At 39.2% G+C, this 26,798-nt stretch overlaps 1 protein-coding gene across 1 annotated transcript in view; it reads right to left on the bottom strand.

The window, feature by feature from the left end:
* Positions 1-26,798, bottom strand: part of acvr2ba (activin A receptor type 2Ba) — a 46,299-nt gene that overhangs the window by 7,194 nt on the left and 12,307 nt on the right. The gene's annotated exons all lie outside the window — the stretch shown is intronic.

Here is a 26,798-nt window from a genome sequence, read left to right as displayed (position 1 = left end):
TAGCCTGGTCTTTTGTGCACCACATACATAGTTTTTATATACATTAACTCATTCAATTTATGGGTAACAAATGTAATTTAACAAAATATCAAATCAAGGACATGCCATGCTTAAGTGTTTTCTATTTATATTGTTCTAATTTAAAGAGTTGTTCTAGTCCTTGTTTATTTATAATCTGAACTTTGGCAACTACAGATATTCCAGAACATTATATTTAGACCGCTGGTAGGAGTGGAATGAAATAGAGACCCGGTGACGTGGAGAAAGGTTCTCTTTGATTTGATTATATTACTCCTCGAATCGTGTGCATCTCGGAATATAAGAAGGATCAAACGGACACTGCTGTCGTAAAGCCAGCACCGCACGCACATTCAATAAAGACATCAAGCTCTGAGAGTAAAAATAGGAGCTTTGAGAAGTCTCCCACAGTGCTAAAATAGCTATTGAACCCTTTTAACTCCTGCCAAGGCTACACTGCTAAAATAAATAAATAAATAAAAACCGTAGCTGAAAATGTCATCTTGAAAGCTCTGTTTGTATCCCCTGACTGTCACAACATGATCTGCCAATTCCGATGTCAAAGAGGTCAACCTTCTCTATATGAAGCCAAAGACCACTATTTTGGTCCACCTTTCAGAGAGCGCAGAAGCGACGGCAGCACACTGTGAGCCGAGGGCCGCGAAACTCACGCGTCATAAACAGGTTCAGATAAAAGCGTGAGGGATAAATAAAAACGATGTCACAGTGCACCGCGTTCTGACTACCTGCTACCCAGACGGTACAAAGAAAACCAAAAAACATAATTGGACTGAAAAAATGACACCAACAAGAAACATGCAAGTTTGAAAGAAAACGTTTGATCAAAAAACAACCGTTTAAATGGAAAAGTCAAAATATATGTATGGAGCAGAATACAATAAATGAGTGTATGTTCATTTTTTTTTTTTTTTTTTATTAGATTCACAGATGAATCCAGTTCAAGTGGAAATACCCTGACCTCACTAAACACTCTAAATCAACAAAAAAAACTGAACCAGCTCATTCAATAGCCCTTACAAAAAACATGAACCACAAACTATCATCATAACCCAAACCGTTCATACACAATACGTAGGCAGAACAAAAGTTCAGTCAAATGTTCAAACAAATTAAGCATCTCAAATGTTCTTTCCTTTGATCAAACAATGATCCCATTTGTGAAGAAAAAAAACACAAGGGCACTTTGAAAGGAAACCCCCGAGATACATGAAGACAAAAGGTCACCTGAAGGATTACAGTTTTCACTCTGAGCATTCACCGTAACAAAAAACGTAACTGTTGCTCATATTGACAAAAAAGCCAAAGCACAAACCTATAACCACAAAGCATTTACATCCTCCTTACTGGAGACCCAAGCAATGAGCAGTGTTTACTACAGCGCACATTTGGCGAGTCTGGAAACGGCAGATGTTCCCACAAATCGGTGCATTACAGTTGCTAAGCAACATGAAATGTAGGGAGTCTTGCCGACAGCCCATCCCCCCCGCAACCCGTCCACACACGCCACACCAGCGCATGCCACTGCCGTGTAAATGACATTTTTCACATAAAAACTGAAGAGACGTCCCGCACATACTGACATATATATTTATTTTCAAAACCCAGGCATGTCAGTCTGAGCCACACACAAGGCAAGACAGCACAAGGTCCCCTAGCGGACACGGAAGTTAATGGAAATTGCAGATGTCTTGAACGCGGCAGAAGGAATGTCCTCAAAAGGTTACTGCAGCCACGGGCACAGCAAGGCAAAGGAAATGCATCCACACACCTCTTCTCTTGTGTGCACGAGCCTCCTGTAACACACATGCATGCACTTTTGTTGTCTGTTTTTTTGTCAGTGTTTCTGTTGCACCACACAGGAGTCCAGGACTGTACATCAGAATTGTAAATCAGGAATGAAACACACCATTTACCCAGATGATGTGGGACCAATTACAATAAAATAATAGATTAGTATAATTTCTGTATTGCAAAGATGAAGATGCAGTCTAAACCCAGGTGGTAAAACATGGCCCTTTTGACTCTCTCTCCCTGGAAACACAAAGACACCAGGCAGCAGGTGGAGGCATAACTCGGGGTGAATTCAGGACACTGAAGACGAGGAACTGTATAATGAAGCCGCACATGGGCGTTTCGCTGCAGACCAGAGAGAGAAAAGGCAAGCGCTCACAGAGCACCCCATAAATCTAGCACAGTTAAATGATGACATGCACAGATGTCAAGTTGGCTTTTGTTCTTCATGGAGAATAAATGGGAGACTTGGTAATTTCTTCCTGATTTCCTCTGGATCGGTATCTCCATTTCAGAGGTGCTTTTTCCAACAATTCAATCATGCAATGAAACCTTCACATTGTGTAGATTTAAGAATACTTATAGGAGGTCAGCACTAACTTTCTCCAACGGAAAGAAACAATGGGGAAAATGCAGAAATAGGCATAGAAATTTGAACGCACAGATTGCAAATGGCAAATTAGCACACACTGGGTTTCAAACTTAAAATGCTTAACCAAATTTAAAACAATGAAAAGCATTCTCTGAAATGTCCTGGTTTAAAAATATTGAATATCGGTTATGACCGTTGAAAAGTAAAATTTGCAGGGTGTGTTTTCGTTTTTCAGATATGCAGTTCAAGTGCGGTTCAGTTCGTTTAGAGCTATACGTGAAATCTCTGATCGTCTTGTCATCACACTGGATCAAAAACAAATTGAGGCCACTAGAAAGGGGAAGTTAGCACAGCACATTTTAAAACATTTTAGTAAACTGCAAGAGAACCGAGCACATCTGGAAATTCAGAAACATTTAACTGAACTTGGTGTGAAACAAACAACCTAAAATGAAAGAAAGATAAGTTTGCTTGCAAGTGAACCACGATTCAGATTCCTCAAACAAGTCACTTGCATTTGACCCAAAGCTTGTTTAAATTTACAGTGGCCGATGCTCGACACTTTACTCTTGAATAGAAATGACTGTTCCAGATTTCACAGGAATCGGTTGTCATGCTAGACTGTCTATTAACCTGCTGTGGTTTCTTTGCTTGACAGGTATTCAAAGTCAGGAGAGCCTCTGGAGATTTGGCACTAAGTAACACATTCCCAACAATACAATCAAAACAGCTACAGAACTCTGAAATTCACGAACATCACTGGACTAATTAACGCTGCTGACTGCTGCCATTTTTAAAGCAATCAAAACAGCGCTGCCATTATTCACAGACTTTTATTAGAGAACAAACGCTCTCTCCACTCAGAGTCGGAGGATGACTCTCACTTGTATGTGCTGATGGCTCGTGAAAAGCAAACAAAAAAGAAAAGACGATTGGAAAATGGTCTCTCCAGTATAATATAAAAATAAATCAAGCTTCACCGCTGACATTATTCTGGAGTGGGATTATTAAATACACAAGTGGGGAGAGGAAAAAAAGTTCTGTGGTCAAATGGGTGAGGAATTACTGCACACAATTGAAGGTTAAGACTTTGAATTGTGTTTTTTAGTTTTTGCTTGAGATGCAAATAAAAACTCCTTGACAGACCCCGACACAACATGGCTCGGCAATGCCATTTACCCACAACATTTGTCCACCTTCCTGAACTAGGTTTAAGCACCGAGTGTGTGCGTGTCCATAATATTAAGAAAAGATTATATTAAAATGTTCAAATTTAATTACATTAAGCACTCTATTTTGACTTGACAATAATGGAAGATAAGGAATATTAGAAGTTTTCAAAATTGTTTATTCAGCGTCAAAATATGTACCTTTCTGTATGACAAATTGACAAAATGTTAATTTAAATAAAACTAAAACAATAGCAAATCTCATGATTAGTCAAACTGCAACATGTAGAACTTATTCAAGATTGAACGTGTGTTAAGAGGTTACAAACTATGTGGTAGACTGTTATTCTATCAAATCAGTTTTGACAAAAAGAAGTAATTCAGACACCAGGTATGAGAACTAACAGGGACACATTCTTCTCTACAAGCTGCTCCACTTCAGGTTTGAATGTATTCACATTAATCAGGCAGGATAAAAAAAACACCACAAAGTCCTGCTGCACGAGTCTGGAACGGATTGCATACATCTCACAAACACACTCGGGCTTCCTACTGTATTTCCCTGCTACAAGACTAACGCGAAACCTCAAACTCTGCTCGGGCAGCCATGCAAGAACCCAGATCTGTAATCAGTGACAGGCTTCCCAACCACAAAACACAGGGCCAGGCATTTCATTACATAAAACAAACGGAGGCACAAAACCTGGTTCCGTGGGACTGGAGAGCTTATATGGAAAATAAGATAAAGGGAGACCATTTCAGTGCAAGAGAAAAGATCTTGATTTCTGTCGAGTCTTTAAAAAGACAAAGGGGTAAAACCATATAGATTACACACTATTTCATCACAAATTGGATCTTATTTGTTCAATTGTAATATGGCCAACAGTCTTGTTCAGAAAATGGAAGACAATATTTTATAAACATTTTAATAACCATTAAGATTGTCTACCAAGCTGTAGCCTATTTGAAGTCCATATCCTTAGGCTCATAATGGGCGTGGTTTACAAACCCTACTGTAGGATGAGTTAGCGATTAACTTATACACACAAGCTGTCATCACTTTTTTTATAATATTTTGGTTTGGCTCAGCCTCAAAGCATGTGGGAAGGTTGAAGTAGATAATGGGTGAAGCAAAGCACAAAAAAAAAAGACGAAGAATTTGTTTCTAGATTAGAGTAGCGGAAACATCTAGTACAATACATAACGCAACCCATCAATCAAGGTCAGAAGAAAGGAAACCCCCACCCCCAAACCCAGTGCTACGTTAGGGAACCATTCCAGAGCCCCTTTCCCCAGGAAATAGACACTGTTGGTTTGGGTAATTGGTCCCAGCTGGCAGTGAGACGCATGTGGTGGCGTTCCCTTGGTGGGCTACCCAGATTATCTGCAAGAGCAATTCCACCCTTTTGACGCATTTACCAAGGAGGACTACACTTCTTACCAAACCGATCAGTGGTCTGAAGACTTGTGAAAGAACCCCACCCAATAAATTCCAGCACAGTGTTGGTAGAGGTAAAACTAATTACAGTTCTCCTGTAAGATGACTTAAACATTCACAGAAAGAGTGATTAATGCACATGGACACATTATATATAGGCAGAGCACTTGCCAACACATTTCCTCTGTCCTCATCACGTCATTTTGATCATGAAATCCTATAGATCTGTAGCATATATTACCTATAATCCAGACTAAATTCTAGTGTTTCAATTACACAAGGATTCAGAAACAAAACGTCTTGTAAAACCTATAAATTAAGCCTGTAAATACTTGATTCATATTTCACTGGTTTTATAAGCACAAGCCATCTCTCTGTAAAGGAGACTCCATTAAACATTTCAGCTCACCCAGTTAACAGCTGAACGCATTAAATAAACTCGAGTCTCTGTGAAACCATTAACCGAGGGATGACAAATTCCAGCTACAAAAGATACCGTGCGCATCCTTCCCCACTTAGCTTTGACTTTCTTTGCAGATGTGTGTTGTGCTGTGGAAGTTAAAGCTAGTCCCAGCGAATGGATAAGGTCAAAAACAAAGCAAAAGCTTAAAACAATAGGTCTAACAGTCTCTAAAATTATACTACCACAAAAACAATTTTCTACTGGTTATTGAACCCATTCACTTTTAACCAAGCATCATCTAATGTTAACGAACTTGCTCAATCACCCTGATGCAACACACTCCGAGTTCTCCCTAGCACCCAAACAGGCAATCAGGCAGTGAAGCAGGTCGCGATCATAAAAGACGTCGAAGCCCAAATTTTTCTACTCCGGTTATCTGAAAGTTCAGTGAACAAGGGGATATCCAGGAGGACAGCAGAGATGATGCATGTATCCTCCCTGCATTTTTCATGGGAATGCGACTTTAACGGTCACTGTTTATAAGCGATTGCCGGTTACCGTCATTACGCATAGGCGACACACAACCACCACTGAAGCGGCAATGTGACTTCAGGGAGGTTTCTTCTCTTTGCGAGAGAATCACAGTAGCATCCCTAAGCACTTTCATTTTGAAGATTGCCCAACACCTAACTTGACACATCAGGGAAGCAGCAGGAAGCCACCATCTTGTTAATTAAAATTAAGAAGGCTGGGATGTCGTACAACACAAAACCATGCAGTGGAATTGATCCCCAAGACTAATTAAGCACAAGTCATCATCACTCCTTTAAAATGTAAATACTAGCCAATATGCTGCTAGTTTAGAACCAGTAACACAAGCAAGTAGTCGAAAAGTATGTGGAGACAAACCTACATGTCAAAATAACATTTTTTTGGAGATCTGGAAGGTGATGCATTGCTACAGTAGAAGAGATATCCTGATCACCACTTTTTATTTTTGAACCAGATATGTCAAAAAATGTCTTATGGATATTATAGAAGAAAAAAAGGCTTTGTAATGTTCAGCAGAGAAATTAAGTTGAAGGTAGTTGACGATTCTCAGCGAGAAACAAAGGCAGAATTGTGTAGGTCAAACAAGTGCTTAAGCAGTGCCTACAAGGGTGAGTCATTTCACTTGATGGCAGGCTCCACTTTTGATTTTCTTCCATTCAAAAACAAATCTATTGAACAGCTTCCTACGCTTCGTGAAAAACGGCAAAGCTTTCTAACCGTCCGTGTCCATTAGACGCTTTGAAAAGACACTAATGCAGCTGTTAATAGGTGGCCTCTGAAGTCTGTCCAATATGTGCCATTCACACAATGTAATTTAGGAGACAAAAAACAGCAAATTCATTGTATCTAATGAACCCATCTTTTAATTAGACCCGCCACCTTGGAAACATCCACGCACCATTTCAAATGGTGGAGCTATTGGTTCAATTGCTAAATTGTAACAGCTCAAAACATTGCTACGAACATAATAAAAATTCATGTCCACATTGCAGGCCGTAGCCCCAGAAATGTTTAGTCTGCGTGACCCCATCTTCCCCTCGTGGGTTTCAAAGCAACGAAACTGGGCGAAAACACACAAGCATCAAAGTGCATCTATTCCTACACGTGAAGTGACAAAGCACACGGTCTACAATCTCCTGCATTATGATGTCTAGGTTTCGTTTGGTATTGTTTTAATTACACTGCTGCTGGAATCAAACAGACATCGGATCACAAGCATTTACATGCAAATGCAATTGACTTAATATCGTTGAATATATTAATTTGTAAATGGGACACCTTCACTATCGTTACTACAAGAACGAGAAGATCATGGGATGAGCTGGACTTTGTGGCAGTGAGTCTCATCTTGATGAATAGAGGTTACACAGGTAAACGAGCTTTCCCCTTACTGTAAACACAAATGCAAATACTTTCAGTTCAGAATAACCAAGATGACCAGGTGAAACGAATGCATCTCTCTCAGGTCTCCTCAGATCAGATTCCTACAGAGGGATTCATTCACACTATCATAACAATCCTCAGTTTAGCCTCATTTAATTTGTGTGATGTTTAAAACACCCTTGATTTGTGTGGACAGAGAACACGAGATACTTAAAGTTTACAGTATTTTATCTGTATCAGCAGACCTCATTACCAGAAACTGATTTTATTTTTATTATCAGCTTTGTTGATAAAACACATTCTGATGCTAATGCTGTGAATTCCACACGCACTGACCCTTCTCACAAGGAAACATGAATATCTACATACATGTCTAAATACTTAGACATTGTCCGCACAGAAATCATTACTTGACTTGCAATTTCTGTCTAAAACGAATCTGTAACCAAGACTCAAAACGTGCGGCTGCTGCATAACATATTATTAACACACAAATTAGGTAGCAATTGTCAAACGAAAAAAAGACAAATTGTACGTTTCCAACTCAAGTTCCCGGAGAGGAAAGAAAGTGAGCCAGGTTAAAAGTATCTACTTATGTTATTAAAGTGTACAAAACAGATGTACTTAAACATACTGACTGTAATTCAGATCTGTTAGATGTCATGATTTAATTTACACTTCAATCCCAATAATAGTCCTTACCAAATAATTAATGAAAAAGTCTTTACTGAAATAATTGTAACCCTTGTACCTCACACAATCATAACAACAATAATGACTTTGATATTTCCCCCGATTGCGGAACTGGCAGTAGGTCTTTCCTGGTTTGATTTCCCGATGGTATCCACGTCCAGACATTGCCTGGCGAGATGCTTAAAACCAGCACAACTTTCAATCCTAGTATTTGCATTTGCTTGAAGAACAGATTAATTGAGTTGCAAATAGAATATTGAACAGAGAAAATAAGCTCAATGCCCCACATTATTACAAAGTTATACAACTAACCAACATTGCTGATACTTTCTTTCCTCCACATCCATAATTGGACAACGAATAAGAAGGGAATGACAATATATGCTTCTGCTTCCACTTCCCTGTATCACAGCTGGAGCTTTAAGTTAACTCTCATGCACGAAATGCATTGAACCTCCTAATTCACAACCATGTCACATAAACCCACAGCTCAGTACCATCGTATCGGCCGCCTGAAGGCCACATAGAAACGTCCCCTCGTGACACCGAGAAGCTGCACCATTTCCAGTCTGCAGTAATGCATGTGTATCTTATTCACTGAAGTGATCGCCACAACACAGGCGCATGGGCTCGATACACAATCTCAGATTCACAGGAAGCCGAATCGGTATAAAACCAGTCTTCCCCTGCGATTCTACGGTTATAGTATAGGCCTGTATATATAGTTTGTATATCTGGAGTGCCAGCCAGACTTAGTGATCTATACAGGTATAGATTTGGCCATTGTTATCATTTGTGGTGTGACAGGGTCCTTTATTAATACACTACTTAATGAGAGACCCAGCCATAAAGTGCAGTCTCTTATCAGACAATACTGCAAATAATTCAATTTTCCTACATAAACCCTATCGTGAGAAAAAATTTAAGATCAAATAAATGCCATTTACCAAGCAAAGCACCTCAAATGTAAAATTAAAACATTTTAAAGATCTATTCATCTTTGTTTTTAGTCACAGAGATTAGGATGTACATCTTAGTGTAAAGCATAGCACTTAAAACACGCTGTTTTGAACCATGGGGAATTTTTCCAAATGTCCAGATACTTTTGTGTATCGGAGGATTGGTTTCTCCTCAGATGAAAGGTGATGTACAGTGTGAATGTTGTAAATAAAAAATGCGGGCCTGCATCCCGATCAGCTCAGTTTTAATATGGAATCTTGTTAAGCCAGGGGAGCTTGTGATCAGACATCCCTGTTGCCGAATGTGACAAAGCAAAGCTTCTTAGGCAAATCCACAAAGGGCACCAAACCCGTTCCCCACCACGTCCTTTCTTCAGTACACACCATGAGATGCTTAAATTTGTGGAAAGTAAAAAGCAACCAGGAATGCAAAGCGTGGCTACATACCACGCTGGGAGATGGACTAAGTCCTGATTATCTCCAGGCAGCATCTGACATGTGATCAAGCAAACCCTGTGGTAAGCATTCTCCCCACCGAGCCGACAACACGTACAGTATAAATAAACCAGCCCAAGACGGCACTCGGGCTTGGCAAATGGCGAAGCACATGCTTGGACAGATTAGAAATGGCCGGATTTAAGTCTGTGTGTCTTTGAGAGAAGGCAGGGGGGGAAATAAAGTATTATAACTTAGCAACCCTCCTCTCAAACATTCCCCTGTAACAGAGCATGTCTGCCACGACGGTTTAATCTCTAAACCCTTCATAGCAACAGCAGCATTTAGTGTCCACATACATTACTGTCATCCGGCCAGCTTTACCCATCAGGGCAGTGGCAGATTGATGAGGGGCTGCTAGCAAATAAGTCGGCGTTAACCCTTACCTCATCTGAAAGCTGTGGCTAGTAAGCAGGCAGCCAGCTTGGGGTGTTTACACTTTTTTGTGTTGTAGTTCAGTTCCCTTAAATATTTACAGTACCGTCTAAACAGGCGGTCTCGGTTTTGTTTGCTTAAACATTAATCTGTGCCACAAAATCTTGCATCTGAAAGAACATAAATGTAGCATTTCTTTGTTTCTGCAAATGCAGACAAGAACATTTTGATATGCTTGAAGAGTTAACACCACTGATTTGGCTTTGTTACATGTTTTGCTGAACCAAAACAATGTCCATTTTCTGTGGACATGCATGTTTTATACAGTCAACACAGGAGATATAAATATTTTTTTTAAAATCAGGGGACCATTTGGTACCTCTGTGCAACTTGAAACACATTTCTGAAGTTATTGCAGGGGGACAGGATTAGAAGTGAGCCAAGCAAACAAGACTCCCATTACTGAAATCTGTCATGGTATCGTTTTACTCAAATAACCCTGGACATCCTGAAAATAATTTGAAGGCGCCCAGTCTCATACACACAAACACGGGGAATGCGCGATGGACAAGTGAGCATTTAACTGCCGTTGGACAGAACTCAGATATGATGATAGGATAAAAAGCATCATATGAACTATTCATTACTATAACAGAAGATTAGAATTTTTAGACTGAAAAATAAGCATTGTGGATTGGAAGCTCATTAAAAATGCAATTACATAAGTCGAATTTCAGAAACTTGTTTAGTAGCATAAAATACCATTTCAAAAGTAGAAGATATTAAAAAAACATGACCAAAGTAATATAAAAATAAACACTTAAGAAAAAGTTAAAACCATACAGCTTGGCAATTGTTTTAAATGTTAAAATAAGTATTTGTATAACAGATTTCAATCTCCCTTCAGTGACGCTGCAGGTATTTGGGTCTACAGAAACTTTATTACAAATAAAACAGGGTTTTGCCTTTTAGGACTGAGAACCTGACTGACAACCAAAGCCTCATCAACACAGTAATATGGAGATTATAATATTACAGTACTTTCATCTGCCTAAACTAGGGCGTCTTGGTGAAAGCATATTCAAAAATGTTCCTACAGAAACAAATGATCGTTGACACTGTTTGGAAACATCCTTCCTGAATTCCATTACATAAGGAATATGTTGTTTTAAATTACGTGCGTGTGTGTGTGTGTGTGTGTGTGTAAATCCAAGTTTTCAGCAAAAACCATGTATTCATTTGTAGGCTAACAATGAGTTTAAATGTAGTGAAAATTAATATTAATCTGTTGACCCTGGCAGTCAAAAAGCAGGAGATTGAAACTCGCTTTCATGCCAAATATCCAGACCCTGGCAAGAAATTCCCTATGTAGAACATGTGATTGTACATCAAGGCAGAATGGGGATGCGTGGTTTATATTTCATGGTTATTAAATGCATTTATTTTTAGGGTGCGAGCTGGAGCAATAATATGTAGGGGGTATCTGTGGCAACCAAAAACACAAATATATGACCAAAAACAACCTGAAACATCTTTCTGCACGGCAGACATCGAGTGTGACATTGAAATACAATGTGAATGAAACGTTAAATACCTACTAGAACACAAAGCGTGGTCTCTAAGACAAGCAGTAGATTAGCCTATGTGAAGAGCAGGGAGGGGATACATCCATCCATTTAGATCTAGACCCCCATTAAATGTGGCTCGATGTGTAAAGTCTGTGCCAATCTACGTTTAACTATACAGTTGGAAATCATGTGCATCGTTGGTTTGCTTTTTAACAGATTCCCAACCAGAATCGCATCGACTTCTACATTTCTGCTTCAGGAGTATCAAAGCACTCAATCGCCAGCAGGTTTCGCATTTAGTTCCAGTTTGCTCTTGTACTGTATTTGGCTCTGTGGTAAATCTGTGGTACTCCGCTTCTTTAATGCTCTTCACTTTCGACAAAGGATTTTGCCATATCATGTCATAACAACAACAGCAAGCTAGATATCAATGCACAGCTTTACATTCATTATTGTTAAAGCCAGGCCACTACCATTTGTGACAACACTTCGTTAGTTATTGTGACTTACTGACAACAGCTGAACATGTCTGATACGTGTGCCCACATGCTCATGTCATTGTATTGCCGTTACAAAGGCAGAAGCGGGATTCGCTCTCCACACTCGCCGTGGCAAGGGAGTTAACACACTCGACACGACCAGCTTAGAAAGGGCCCGGAGTTCACAAGCTGCTTAATAAGACAATTAGGAAAAAGTATAAATAATTAAAACCTACAATAGCAGTAATCTTTAAAACTACCAACATATTATAAAAAGGACAATTACACGGCACAGATGATAACCCAAAAGAAAGACCTCGGCGAATTAGGTATTAAAACAAGTTCACGCTGCACATTCAAAGAGGACTGAATACATTATAAACCAGGTGAAGGGAAAACACTCCCAGCAAAGGAAAGGAAGTAAATGCTCTGTCGAGATTATAAAGTAGGCAGATATCTCCCCCAATCCAACGCTGAGCTCACCAATACCAGAAAAGAAGGGTGTTCGGTGACGATAGCGCTGAACACTGAAGGACAGGGTCTCTAGAGGCCAACCGAGCTGAACGCTTTAACACCGCAAGCCTTTGAAAAATGCGGAGCGCAAAACTCTCCTTGGCCTGTTTACTTTTCCCAACCATGCTGTAATCTACAGATATGGATGCAGATGCATAAGAATGCAGCCCGACATGCTTCACTGAAAAGCAGCTTCAGGCAAACTATTGATATAAGCAGGACTATAAAGGCAACTCCAGTGGATCATTTGCTTGTTCCCGACAATTTGCTCCCCAGACTTTGAAGCTCCTCTTTGTGCTGCCTGCCTGCAAGCTTAAGGTTAAATGTGCCTGTGCTATTTGAACAGATATCTACATAAGTAAATATTTCACAATCATTATGCGCCATTAGAATGCTACACCACAGTGAAGCGAAAGCCCCCAAGCGCCCATGTTGTGAAACCAGTTCATGCACACACAAACATCCTAGGAAAGAAAAAAAGTCTTATGGTTTTCAGGAGTCAAATTCCTAAAAGTGGTAACTTTTCTACAATAGGGGGTAATCTGTACTGACCCGAATGTAGGGTGTGTGTGGTTATTTTGGGGCAGTGTTCCAAAGCACACTAATTTAAATTTGGTTTCATTGACGTCAAGTACTTCAGAAAGGACTGCGGAAGAAAAACGCGGAGGGTAGTTGTGTAGGTATTTTTATTTGGTTTTCTGATCACCAATTATATCCATTCCACTCATATGCCCTTTTTCTGTCAAACACCAACTTTATTTATATCTCTTCATTTTCATTACACAGAGTTTGACCCCCATCTTCACAACATTGCACAAATCAAAATATAACAGGCAAGCACATTTAGTAAACCTCCACAAATGTACATGAGAAGCTTTGGGAGATGGGCGGAATATCTGAATTATAGGATATGGGCAACGATACAACATGTCCGCCAATAAATACATCTAAAACTACACTTCCTATATTTGGATTTGCTGAATAATACGAGAGATTAGAGGAAACCACCAATAGCTATCATTTGAAGGGTTTAAGATTCAAGTCTTTCCGGGCAAACCATTTTTGTCTTTTCATACCAAAAGCAAAGATGCTTCTCCTTTAATTAGCTGGAAAGAAAAACCTAAAGTGCCTTACTCTCTGGAACTAGTACATAATACTCTATAAACACACTCTGATGCAGCTCCTCGCATGCCTTTTTGGCCAGGAACCCAGGACACTCTTTGTTTTGTTGAGCTATAGCCAGCTCAGCGACGCCAACTCTTACTGGCACTCGGTCTTCCACACTGCCCTGTCAAACTGCCTGTGAACTCAAGTGTTGTTCTTGGCAGATCCTACCTGGCCTGCTTTTTCTTTCTTTCCAGACTCAATAAAAGGGAACCACTTTCCAAGAGATAAGACTCTGCAAGCGGGCAGAGTGTGTGATGCCTCCCATTGTCAACACAAGGACTCCTGCGGTTTCAGAAGGTACTCATCTGAATTAACCAGTCATTCGGTGTAAACCTCACCTGTAGCGATGACTGACGTGTACTTAAATGACTTGCATATGCTTGTAAGTAGGAGCTAAAGCAAACCCTAAAAGGAAAACACTTCAATATTCAAGTCCTAGTTCTGTATTCTCAGAAGACGGGGAAATACCAAAAGGTATTCGAAAACAACACCCATCCCTTGCTCATTATGTAACTGCAGTGTTAGGGTCATTACTGATAAAACGTAATATTAGTAGTTATTAATTTCTTGAGGAAAAAAAGTAATTCGTATTACATATTAGTTAAAGTGTAGCGCGTTATACATTACTCGTTTTACATTGCTTCCTTTTGCCCCGCAAAACAATGTGACTAATCTCCATATCCTGGTAATGTGTTTTTTAAATGTGTGCCAAACAAATAAACTAACTTAAAGCCATGTGGTACCTTAGTTCTTGGGTCAGTAGTGTAGAAAACTAATTTCATCCGGCTGGACGATATTATCTTACTTCCACACAAGTTTTATTAAATTGGCAACTTCATTACAAAGGCTCAGCAATAACAGAAAAACGAATCTGCCAGTAGTCTGCTCTAAATTGAGTAACAAATAAAACTGTAAATACAAAAAGTGGAAACTCAGTAGAGATCGCTGCGCAATATCTCCTACACGGAATTCACTGTGAAGGAGGCTGTTAAGGTACAAAATCAAATCAACACTGTAAAAATCAAAAGAAATGTTGCAATTTTCTAGCTTCACTATAACCGTTCACAAAAATAACAGCACTTAGCCTAATCATTTACTTTAATTGAGATTTTAATATACATTAACGTAGAAATAAAAGTGACGTCTAACCCATATCTGGAAATACAGCAGAAATCTTGGCGTGCACCGTCGTCTGTGATAACCTACATGAAGTTTGAGTCCCGCCTTACTTTTATAAACGAAGGCGATTGGGTGCATCAAAAGACTGACAAGTGACTTCTGCAACTGATTGGCTGTGTTAAAAAAAATTCCTGACAACAATTTCCTGAAAAGTGAAGACATTACATGCTGTGCGGACTGTTTTTGTGTTTTATATATGGTGCATAAATAAGTCTTATTGAATGTACTGCTACTTGCTTCCAATTTAACCACATCATTTAGATGAATGTAGCGAGAAATCTTTCATTTATTTTTTTACGGAAAGTAACTAATATTATTACTCGAATTCAAACTAACGTGCTATATTAACTCGTTATTAAGACAAGTAATATTACAGTAGCACGTTACATTACTAATGCGTTACCCCCAACTCTGTACATGTATAAATAAACGTATTTCAAATGACTGGTATAGTTCTTAAATGGAGTTAATGCAGACTTGTACATTTTCAGCATACCAAAAGGAGATTGAATTTGTTATTTTAAAGTATTACACATCTGAGGTAGAGAGGGGAAAAAATGAGGCCAACATCATCCCTCTACAGAATGGTTTTCAATCGGGTAAGTAAGCAAAACAACTATTCTGAAAATGGAGAATTCCCTCATGGGAAATTATTGCTAGGCCTGGGCTCTTATGTTCATTTAATTTTCTTACTCTGAGTTTCATAAACTAGAAACAAGAAACACTCATCCGGTGCGATTACCCTATTTCCATTTGGAAGTAGGAACAGATGAGAAGTTAATTACTCCGGTCTCCAAACACCTGTCCTTTAAAGCATTTCTCTATAACGATTACAAAGAAAGAGAGGGAAATGTGTAATTAGTGAACAAAACGGTTCTCTGGTCTGGTACACTTGATTGAATTGTTGTTTAAATGAAAAGTAGGGGGAAATAGTTCGCTGATACCCCCCTTAGTGCTTTCAATCAAGTGCCAAACTGCGAGGCCAGCACGAGAACTGTGGTTTGCGTTTAACCAAGATATGGTCGCGGGTGACGACCACTTACATGTGACCTTCTTTTGACCAATGTAAAGACGCATGCAGAGTCCCAATGATTTGAGTGCAATTTACGCAAATACAGGTCTGAGCAGTTCCACCATGTTGGGTACACATTTCCGAATTTTTGTATTTTGGAAATGGTGGATAATGTAACTAATCTAACATTTCTAACTAAAACGCCAAACTAAATTAAACCAATACATGCTTTTCCATCAATGTTCAGTCAGGTCTCTGTAATTATGCATTTGTAAACAGTTCTGTAAACCTACATGTAATAAATGTGCCAAGAAAACCAATTAACTTTATCATTTTTAAACTGCAATGCGTTCGTACAATGTTACAGGATTATATGACAATTCTACAAACTATACACTTTTTAAACACATCACAAAGTCACAAAAGCAAAGAGGTCAAAAATAAATAGGCTACACACACTGGCAAGAAAGTCACATAGCACAGGTGCTGAATAAAAATTGTAGCTAGTTAGTGCTGTGTTAGCCAGCTAGCTCCAATTAAATTGAATTTTAATGAGTAGCACTATTTTAAGATTAATCTGTTGTATTTCACTGCAGCGTGGTTTAATTCTTGTATGCTTATTTAGATGCTCTGTTTTGGTTAGAAAGGAAATCTCGAACCATTTCTGAAAATGTATAAAGAGCAATCCTGCTGCAATTATTACCGTGTAGAACCAATAAACCCTCCTTATGCACTACAAGTGGGACACTAAAAGCGCTTTTTCAGAAAGGCGTGAGAATGCGAGCCATTTTGTGAAAGCTTTCCCTAATTTCTTCATATTTTTATTAAAACGCAGTCGAGGTAAATGTTCTCGTCTGAGCACAGCCTCTCTGCTGAAGGAGAGAGTAAAGCAGGTAAGAGCAAGGAGCAGCGCACTGCCAAGAGAGGCTGATGAGAGGAGATTAAAAGTGACAATGCAGATCACTGTGCGTTTGTACAAAAGATTAAATAAAACATACATTTAAAAATAATTCAGAATTCCCGCAGCTCCTCCGCTATCTGTAGCCTACACTGTACAGTAATGCAACTCGGTGAGCGTGTAACCTAGTATCCTACAGTTGCTGCAGTTGTGATTGATTGTGTGTACAATCTGCACTGCACACTTTTAGATGCGTGCTATTTTATGTATTTTAGCAAAGACAATTAATGTCAGTTTCAGTGTGCAGTTGGAAAACAGCCATTCCACAGCATTCACCATTTCTTAACACTTCACATATACAGCTTATTGGTAACCAAACACATTACATGTTTTCCTATGAGGATTACAATTGTAAAAAATATGTAATGCTCCCTTTAAAAATATGATTTATGGTTGAATACATGTTCGCTGTGACATGAGGTTTTGGCAGAATCTCTTCTGGTACTTCATAAGACTAAGATAAAAAGAAAATTAAGCATTCTGCTAGCAGTAGCCCAGATATTTGCTGTAGTCGATTAAATACAGCCTTCTTCCTCAAACCAAAGACATTTTTCACAAGCTTTACATGATACATCTTATGCATACAAACACTGACTATTTAACTCTGGGAATCTTAAGAAATAAGTCGTGGTTATAACTAAGCTAAATAAATGTACCTTCACACATAGACTTAAAGTATTAATACAATAAAAAGGAAGAGAGTATTCTATCAAGGTTTGCATTAAATGAGGCTGAATAAGAAAGACAGCTAAACGTGAACAGATACCATACAAACAATACACACATAAATAAATAAAATGCTGAAAGGAATAGATTAAAGAACAAGACTAAAATGTCAGTTAACTATTGCATCTTATTTAATAGCTCCTTATGCATGATACATCTGTAAATGCAAACCACTAATCTCCAAAATGGATGCAATATATTGATTGAGCTGAACCGCCTCTCAGGATGTGCTGTTGCGGTTGTTTTCAGAACAGCAGCCGGTTCAGCAGCTTTTTATTTCAGGACATCCAGACCCAGACTGCGCATTATGCACCATACGTAAGATTCCTTTATTACTGCACTTTTGTAATGCTTTCAAATGTTTGTTGTGTAAACTAAGTCGCCCTGGAATATCCCTGGGCATCTGCTTATGAATAAATAATCTAGCTAAGACACTGAAAACACAGCGATGCAGAGTGCCTGGAAAAAGTATTCAGCCCCCAACACTTTTGTTCCCTCAGATTCAGAGTTCGACAGGATTTTCTACAAAGCGCTGAGCACAATGTCAAATCAAAATAAAAATTCCAAAAGCTTTTAAGTTTACTACAAAGTAAAAGCTGAAATGATCAGATTTAAAAAGTATTAATACCCTTTGTAATTAGAAGCCTACATTTGCTCAGGTGCAAAACATTACCTCAAGAAGTCACAATTGTTGATGGACTCCACCTGTGTAAAAAATGAGTGGATCACATATTTTAAATCTGAGGATAAATACCGCTCTCTGTACGGTCCCACAATATGGTATAGACTTTGAAAAGAAAAAAATCTAAATTAAGACAAAACGGCACTCAGGGATGCAATTCTAGAGAAGCACAAATCTAGGGAAGGGGTAGTTGCCGGACAAGAAGGGCATTTCTTAGGGAAGCTACTGTGAGGTCATCAGCCATGATGAACGTCAAACAATCTCCAAGGCATTCCACAAAAAGGGCCTTTATGGGAGAGAGGACAGGAAGAAGCCCTGGCTGAAATAAAGAGTTTGTTAAACGTCGACTAGAAGATACTACAGCTCTGTGGCAGACCATCTCATGGTCTGATGAGACTCTTAAATGTGGACATTTTGGGGGCTGAATACTTTTTCACAATTCGGCAGGAGCCTGAGGATATGAAGACATTTTTTCAAGCATGTATTTTCTATTCAATTTATTCTCAATCTTTACACATGTGATTTTTATTCAAAAGCACCGATACTGAAACAAAAGGGGGATTGAAAATAGATATCGCCTATATTCACACATTTACAGACAGTACATGAAAAGAGAAGCTTTTTCTTTTATAACGACCGAGACTGGATCAAGGGAAGGCAGTATATTTCTTAAGGTTTAAATTGAGCCTGAATCTCTTCATTAAATAGAGCTCATTATATTTTTATAAAATATCCATTGCCCCAGTACATTTTCCACCCGACTGCGTGAATATAAAATGCACAAAGTCACTTTTGTTTGGTTATTTTAATGTACCATCGTAAACAATATCCACAACTCTCCATCTCTCTCTCAATAAAACGGGACATATTCCAAGCCAGTGTATTTAACCTTTTGAAAAATAAGTATTTTCTCGTGGTGAAGTATTTAGATTCCATGCATCCTTAAAATCCCAATTTTTAACACAAAACACAATCTCTTAAAAGTTCTCTAATGATTGAGTAGCAATTTGAGAGAACAAAGGTTTCTTGGTCATAAACTACACAGGTTCAACTAAATGTTTCTGCTGAAGCCAGATCTACATACAGCCCACCGTTATCGATTTTACACAAAGACATTAACCTTTAATTCTTTAACCATTTAACCACTGAAACTCCTACCTGTATTACAACTTTGGGGGGGGGGGGGGGGGGGGGGGGTGTCACATTTTTTCACACTTCTTTAAAAGGGTTGGGGTTTAGCATTGCCAAAAAAAACAGAAGAAGGACATTTTAGGCGATTTGAGTGGGAGGGGAAATACGATTCAAATCAGTTGATGCAATCTGCCAACCTGCCAAGATCATTACCCCTATGAATCTCGTCAACGATCCTAACAATCCTAAAACAACAGTTTTTGATTAGTCACTTAAGCAGAGAACTAATGTTCAAACCCAGTCAGTATGGCATCTGAAACAATCCTTCAAAGACGGTCTTGCTAATGTCCTGGGTTCACAGTGCAGCCGCCGAACAAGCACGACTGACCAACAGGCTTCGTTTGTAGTACACTAAGGCAAAGGGCACTTAGTTTGAAGCTGTAACACCTTGAGGCCGAATGTTGTAGATGCTCAGAGGTGCATGCAAATCCTAAAATCAGAGAATTACTACTTTGCTGCCTGCTTTGTGCGTTTGTTAGTTACATACGTGTATTGTGTTCACTGCTGTGGCATGGGTCCCATGACCTCCTGTCAATTTGTTCTTACCAGGCTTGTTTACCATTGGCCAACAAGGGCCAGAAGAATCCATTAACCGTGCCTCTGGTTAAGAGTTACTGACAAATGCCATTTACACTGGCAGGGGCCGATCCCACGAGCTGCTGAGCCCCGGCCCCACTTTTGTTTGAGTTTACCTACTGCATTCCACAGCTAATGGATTTTCCATCTTTTCGGATCTAGAGGTCATCTTTCATTTTAGGCACTGGACTGGGGCTACAGATAGTACTTTGGGTGGGCACTCAACAAGTGAGAGGATGGGGGGGGGGGGGGGGAATCCCAAATCAGTCTAACAAGAGTTAGTTTTCTTAAATTAAGAAACTAAAACCAAACTAAATTGCATTTACAGATAAGATCACAGTCTCCAATCTGCTGATCAGTTCAATGCCTCATTTCCACTGCTGGAGTCTGCTTTGCTGAAAGTTTCTTGCCCTCTGTAGGAGGTCCTAGACTGTAGGATTCAGTTTTATAAATGTTTACTGTGGGAAAAATAAATGGCATTATAGCTAAGCAGACATTTGATCAGGTTAAATAAGCAGAAAAAATAATATTCGCTCAACAATAACAATGTTTTTAACAAAGTTATTCTTAAAAGATGGGTGTGTTCTTCAAGCACCTATTATCATTATTAGATTAAGCTGACATCACTGCATGCTGTAAATAAGGCCTTAACCTCTCCGTGATCCCACAAGCCTGACCTTTTAATCTTTCTTTCAAGATGCCTTAAGTTATACTTCCAGTTGGTTTACAAACTCAAAACAACTCAGTGGCTGAAAATTGCACAATTCCTCTGTGGACGGGTTGGCCGATTCAGGCAGCAGATCACAAAGCAAGACTAACACTGGTCATGTGCTGGATGGAGCTGGACACAGACTTTAGTGGAAACGAGACAAGAAGTTGATAAAATTAGAGCGGTAATGTGCGTTTTTATATTTTAAGGAGTCACCCAGCCTCAAAACACAATGTGCTTTTGTTGCGGTTTAAAAGAAAGATGACTTCTCATCCTAATAATTGATAATCCATCAATTGTCAATCAAAAGGTTTTGTTTTGAAATGGTCTGTCAATTGAATTAGCGGTCATTCGACTACAGATGACAGGTTAAACTACAATACATATTAGCCTATATTTGCATCAGTTCAGTTCATTCAATTCCTCTGATCTCTGATGAAGTTTAATTCACAACAGATCCTCGAACAGGAAACCAAGCACATGTTTACAAGAAACTACATACGACATGGACACGTTTGGACAGTTCACAGAACATCCTCAATGCCCCCTCCGATCATAATAGAAAAAGATAATGTGAACATAACAGGTAAATGAAGCGTGCTTGAACAAAAACAAATAAAGAGAATTTGTTTCGACTCATCTCATTCACAAAACACAGCGTTAAAAAAGCCAGATCCTCACTCGGCACTCTTTACTACACTACCTCGAAAACACTCATCTGCTGAGCCAATCCAGCGCTTGGCAGGCAGCCAGCTGGACGCCAAAAGGGGCTTTTCCTTTGCTACCGCTCCCACTCATTCAGATGCTAACTCTTACACAATTCTATTTATAGCTGTTGGCGAGAAACCAGCCACAACTCAACCGCACAACCACAGCACACACAAAAAAATAAGAGGGGGGGGAGAGGGAAAAAAAAAGAAAAGAAAAACACTCCCAATCATTCTGCTTTTGATATTACTGGTGTGTGCCAAATTGAGTCTCAAGAACACAGAGGCAATCCGAGGTCAGGCGTCTCATTAATTCAGAAGCGGGCCGGCGCACTGTATTGGTGTCTTGTCTTCGAGCTGAAGACGGTGAACCACAGAGCGCGCGAAACCTCTCCGGAGATTCGCACGGACTCGAGTTCCTCCAGAGTTCTTCTGTTTAAATGGTATGGAAGGAATTCTTTCAAAATGATGCTCTCTGTGTGTTCGACGCCTTCCAGATGATGTGTGTATGCTGTGGTTTTCGGTGAAGGGTGCTTTCTGATTACTGAAATTCGATTGATTCTACATAAATCACATGATACCACTTCTAATGCACGGTCACTAGGGGATAAACATTTTTCTAAAGAGAGCAATTATAGTCAGAAAATTCCACACAGTTTTAAATCATCCCTGCAGCCTAGCATTAGTCTAACTGGTCTTGTTATTGGCTGGAAAGTTACGTTTAGCTGCATTACACAATAAAAAAAAAAGGGAGGACTGCATGAATGTGTCACCTTTAAAAACCACAGACACACACTTGGCAAAGCTCAATTCAGCAAAGTAAGAAATGCCCAAATACAAACGCAGATCTTATTTCTAGTCACTTGCGGCCCCAATCATCGTGTGCAGATTTTGTCCGAGACTTTTCCTATACGTGACTCAGCACACATGCTAATCGAACACGGGACATGTCTGTGTTCATGCCAGGGTTGCGGAGGATCGTGCACATGTCACTGAGACAATGCAACAAACCACATCACAGGCGCTACAGTTTTAGTTGACACACGCAAAGCTGGACTAAACTGAACATAAAACAGTCATTATAGAAATGGTTAGTTACCCAGGAAGGGCCAAGCAAAGCACATTCAAGTGAAGAGGAGGCTGGAAAAAGTGGCAGTAATTTATGGAGCAGGGAATTTATCATATACACAGAGAAGAAAGCAGACCCAGAGGATTTAGAAAAACAACACGGTTTTGCATTGATCTGACAAGCTAGTATGGGAGATGCAATTAAAATGAGGCCATGTACTAGACTGATTGATCTGTTAATGTTGTGATTTGTATATTGTTTCTATACATAAACAAATATATAAAATGGCACTTTTGTCCACTAAAGATGTGCTTAGGAATTCACGGCAGTTTGAAAGGATACTGAAGTTCATCAGCGAATGCTTTCCCAGGGAGGAGACAAGTCACCACACGTTTTCAAGGGCACCGCTTTTAAAACGATATCAATTTGTCATTACCTTTTAGTGAAAGCGTTCTCCAACATCTCCAGGAGAGATGGCTTGGCATAAATGGGTCGTTTCTTTTAACCATTTTAGTGTCACTTGTCATTTGTCACTAGAGAACAGTAACTATTATTTTTATACATTTATACTTTCAATGAAACACATAACCCATTACTTTGCTTTAATGTAACACAAATAGCTCTCATTAAAGATCAATAAGCACTTACATTTTGGCACGTGTTCAAGTAAGATTAGAATAATTTACTAATAGATATCTTGTCTATCTGTTAATTATTCATTGGGTTCCTACCCATGTTTTTGGACTAGCAAAATCTGCACACACTTTTTGTAAATTAACAAAATTAAACCACACACACTTCTTTAGACCAAGTATGAATCATGAAAACACTTTTTACAACGTGTAAAACACTTGCATATGCAGACGCTGACCACAGATAGTACGACTGAGTCAGTTCAACTAGTCGCAGCACTGTACACAACCGACACACAATGCTCTGTAATCAATCACCGCGATGGAAACTAACTTTTGTTTGAAAAGAAAGGGACTCGAAACAATGGCTGGAGAGAATAATGCATCTACTTAGACAGCCTAGCAGTGTGTAAGGAATCCCCTCTCTGAATATTTAGGATAATGAGATCCCAAGGGAGAAAAAGATTAGCCAAATACTTAAATTTGATTTAGTTGAGGTGTCAAAAGAAAAATTGACATTCTCTGTTCAGTTTCACATCCGAATGACAAAGATATTAAGGTGTAGTAAAAGGTAAGGGATTGATTGATCAGGCCTAGATAACATTTTTTGCATGGCAATAAGATTTCCAAAAGCATTCAATACATTTCATCCAGTCATCATAAGTACATAGAAAAATCAACAATCTAATATTTATTTAATAAGATATATTTTAACATGGAATAAGGCAAAACCGCAGAGAAAGGAACATCAACAAATATGTGCAAATGTTTTATTGTACACTCTAGATATACAGGGATCATAACTGCTGCCAAATAAACGAGGAAACAAGTTTCCAACCAGTTTCCCAGGAAGAGGAGAAAGGGACAAATGTCTTGAAGTGAAAGTAACATTTTGATAGTTACATTTTTGCAAGTTTCTGCAGCTCTGAACAAAATGCATTTTAACAAGCCCTCGGCCTCCATAAATTACATCTACTTCTCAAGCTGGGCTCCTTTCTTTCTCCAGGCGATGGTCATTGTTGGGTCTCCTCACAGAAGGTGGGCGGCCATGCTTTCCATGACAAAAGGCGCCGGCCGGCCCTCACTTCCCAACCCCCCACCCACCCACAGGCCCCGTCATCCGAGGACAAGATCTTACTCCGGCCATGTGCAACACAGTCCCTTCGATTTAATGCTCCTTTCGGTTTAGTAAAAAAAAGCTTAACATGAGTGTTGATTTTCTTTATTCACTACAAGAACACTTGCGGTGCTTATTACTTAAAAATGCTTACATAATCCTGCTCCCATTCCAACCCATGGAGGTTTACAGAGCCCTTCTACACTACGAGTATTGGGAAGGATTGAAATCTGAACAAATGACAACCGTACATAAGGACCAGCGCATACAATCATTACTAAAAACACCCAGCGAGTGAGATCACGACGATGCCGTTTGGCTCACGCATAACGAGGGGTTCTGCTCGAGTGATTCAAGATGGTGGAAACAAACAAACGGGGCAAGGAGTGGCGTTCCTCGTTCACACACGACAGCTGGGTTTGGAGACGGGAGAGGTCATGAGACAGACCCCAGGTCATATCACTGTCAATTGAAAAGCACAGATTAACACACTAAAGCTCGCTCTTAAGAAAAACCAGCATCTGCTGCATCGCTCCTTTTTTTTTTCCTTTAACTTCTTGTAGAAGAAAGCACTGTGAATAAATGGTTTCTCTGGACAGCAGGATGGTCGGGGCTGATTTCAGCACAAAAGCTGCAGCTCCCTTGTCAATCCAGGATATTAACTTTGTATGACGCTCAGATTTCACTTAGAACCCGTGTAGTTTTTATTTGTAGAGTTCTACTCTACTTACATTATTTTGCCACCTTTCTTGAAAAGCAAGAACTAACTGCTGATAATAAAATGGGTGCTGAAAGTTAAGGCTTTTTCCATTCATTGCAGAATGACATCACAATGGCTTTTGTTCTTGATGTCAGAACCTCAATCTACGTCAACAGAAGTGACATTCCTCCTCGCTTTAATAAACAATCATTATCTCTATGGCACTGGGCCTACACATCTGAAATTCCTTGGTAATGATGTAAGAATACATATTTCACAATTTCCAATGTAATGGAATAGAATTCTATAGACTGAAGATGTGTCAAGTTTCTCCGCAGCGCCATTCACTTTTGCTTTACCTGGCTAAAGTCTGAGATTTCTCCAATAAACTAATGTGCATCAAACAAGCCAACAACTAGTCAGTCATTCGGGTGGTTAGACATGTGTTTGCATTCGAGGAGCAAAACCAATATTTCTAAATTAATAAACTCACAAGACTACCATTTTAGGCTGCATAACTATACAGCATTTGACTTGGAAATACGAGACCGTGTTCTGCAAGTGCTTTTGGCAAATGTTACAGAATGAGCGATGCACTCATTGACCCTAAACGGCGTGCTTTAGCATTACAATAACATTTCCAAACATTTGCGTACAATAACCAAAACAAAATCAAACGGAGCAACACATTGGTAATGATGACTTGCATTTCTGCTCTGTCACTGGCATGTTAAAATAACTTTATAAGGTTTTCAGGTACCTTTCAGTCCAACACTGAAGTTAGAGGCCGGCTGCATTCCATATCAACCATATGTTACTGCAGCTGATTTCAGATTTGCAAAATCAGTTTGCCAACACACAATGCATGTCGCAAAAACATATTACATTTCCCACAGTGCTGTTATTCACCTGGAACTAACCAGATGAAATGCCTATCAAACATCTAAATGTGTGACTCCACCATCTGTTTACTTTTTGAAAGCGGACCATTTAACTAGACAACCAATCACATCACTAATGTATTTTAGTTTTGGTCTGTAGTGACAGGAGAGAATTGTAACATTTTTTTTAAACACAAGAAAATAGGAAAACAGAGTAGCTTTTCCCAAACACTCCTATAGCTCTTATCTACAAAAAATATTGTCCAATGCAGAGAATTGATATATATATATATATAAAAAAAAAAAAAAACTGTAGGTCAGTTATACAAGCTCTGGACCAAACCATTGCCAGAGAAAAGGGGCTCAATGTTATATGTAATGAAAACTTATTATAAAGCTCCTGAACACATTTTAATTCATCATGTGAGGATTCTACTTTATAAAATATTACATTTCACACCATTTGCAGCCAGAACCGTTCATCTTTGCAGTCATCTCGGCACAAACTCGTAGTACGAGACGCCCTTCACGTGACAATTTCATTCTGAACCGGATTTAATACAATTGTCAGATTTTTCCAGGACACGGAGGAATCTATCAAGCAACGACTGCGCATCATCAGTAAACCACACGCATCATTAACAGCAGACGAGTCCCAATCCATGCCTCGAAAAAGTATTCACGATCTTACAGCGAGAGAGAACCTCTACATCGACGCATTGCATCACAACACTTTGTAATGGTTTTGTTGTTTTAGTAAAATTAAGCTGCTCTAGAGAAACAAGTTGTCTGTATCCCACAGGAGCACAAGCACAAATGTACACTGTAGAGATGTGTTTTTCCATCAAATGCTTTTTCCAATCAATGGGAGTTTCAAAAAGCATTTTGTGTACATTAAAATGTCTTTAAACCTGCATAAATAAAGCCACATTGACACAAAAGGGTTTAACAGCAATGCACTGGAAGTTCACAACCCCTCCCCCCCCCCATCAGAAGCCAGTATGTTAATGCTCACAGACCCACAGTAAAGTAAAAGTACTTTA

This window comes from Amia ocellicauda, chromosome 2, assembly GCF_036373705.1.
Source record: "Amia ocellicauda isolate fAmiCal2 chromosome 2, fAmiCal2.hap1, whole genome shotgun sequence".
NCBI classification, from domain to species: domain Eukaryota; kingdom Metazoa; phylum Chordata; class Actinopteri; order Amiiformes; family Amiidae; genus Amia; species Amia ocellicauda.
The sequence above is the reverse complement of the archived record's forward strand: the minus strand, read 5'-3'. Positions and strand labels throughout refer to the sequence as shown.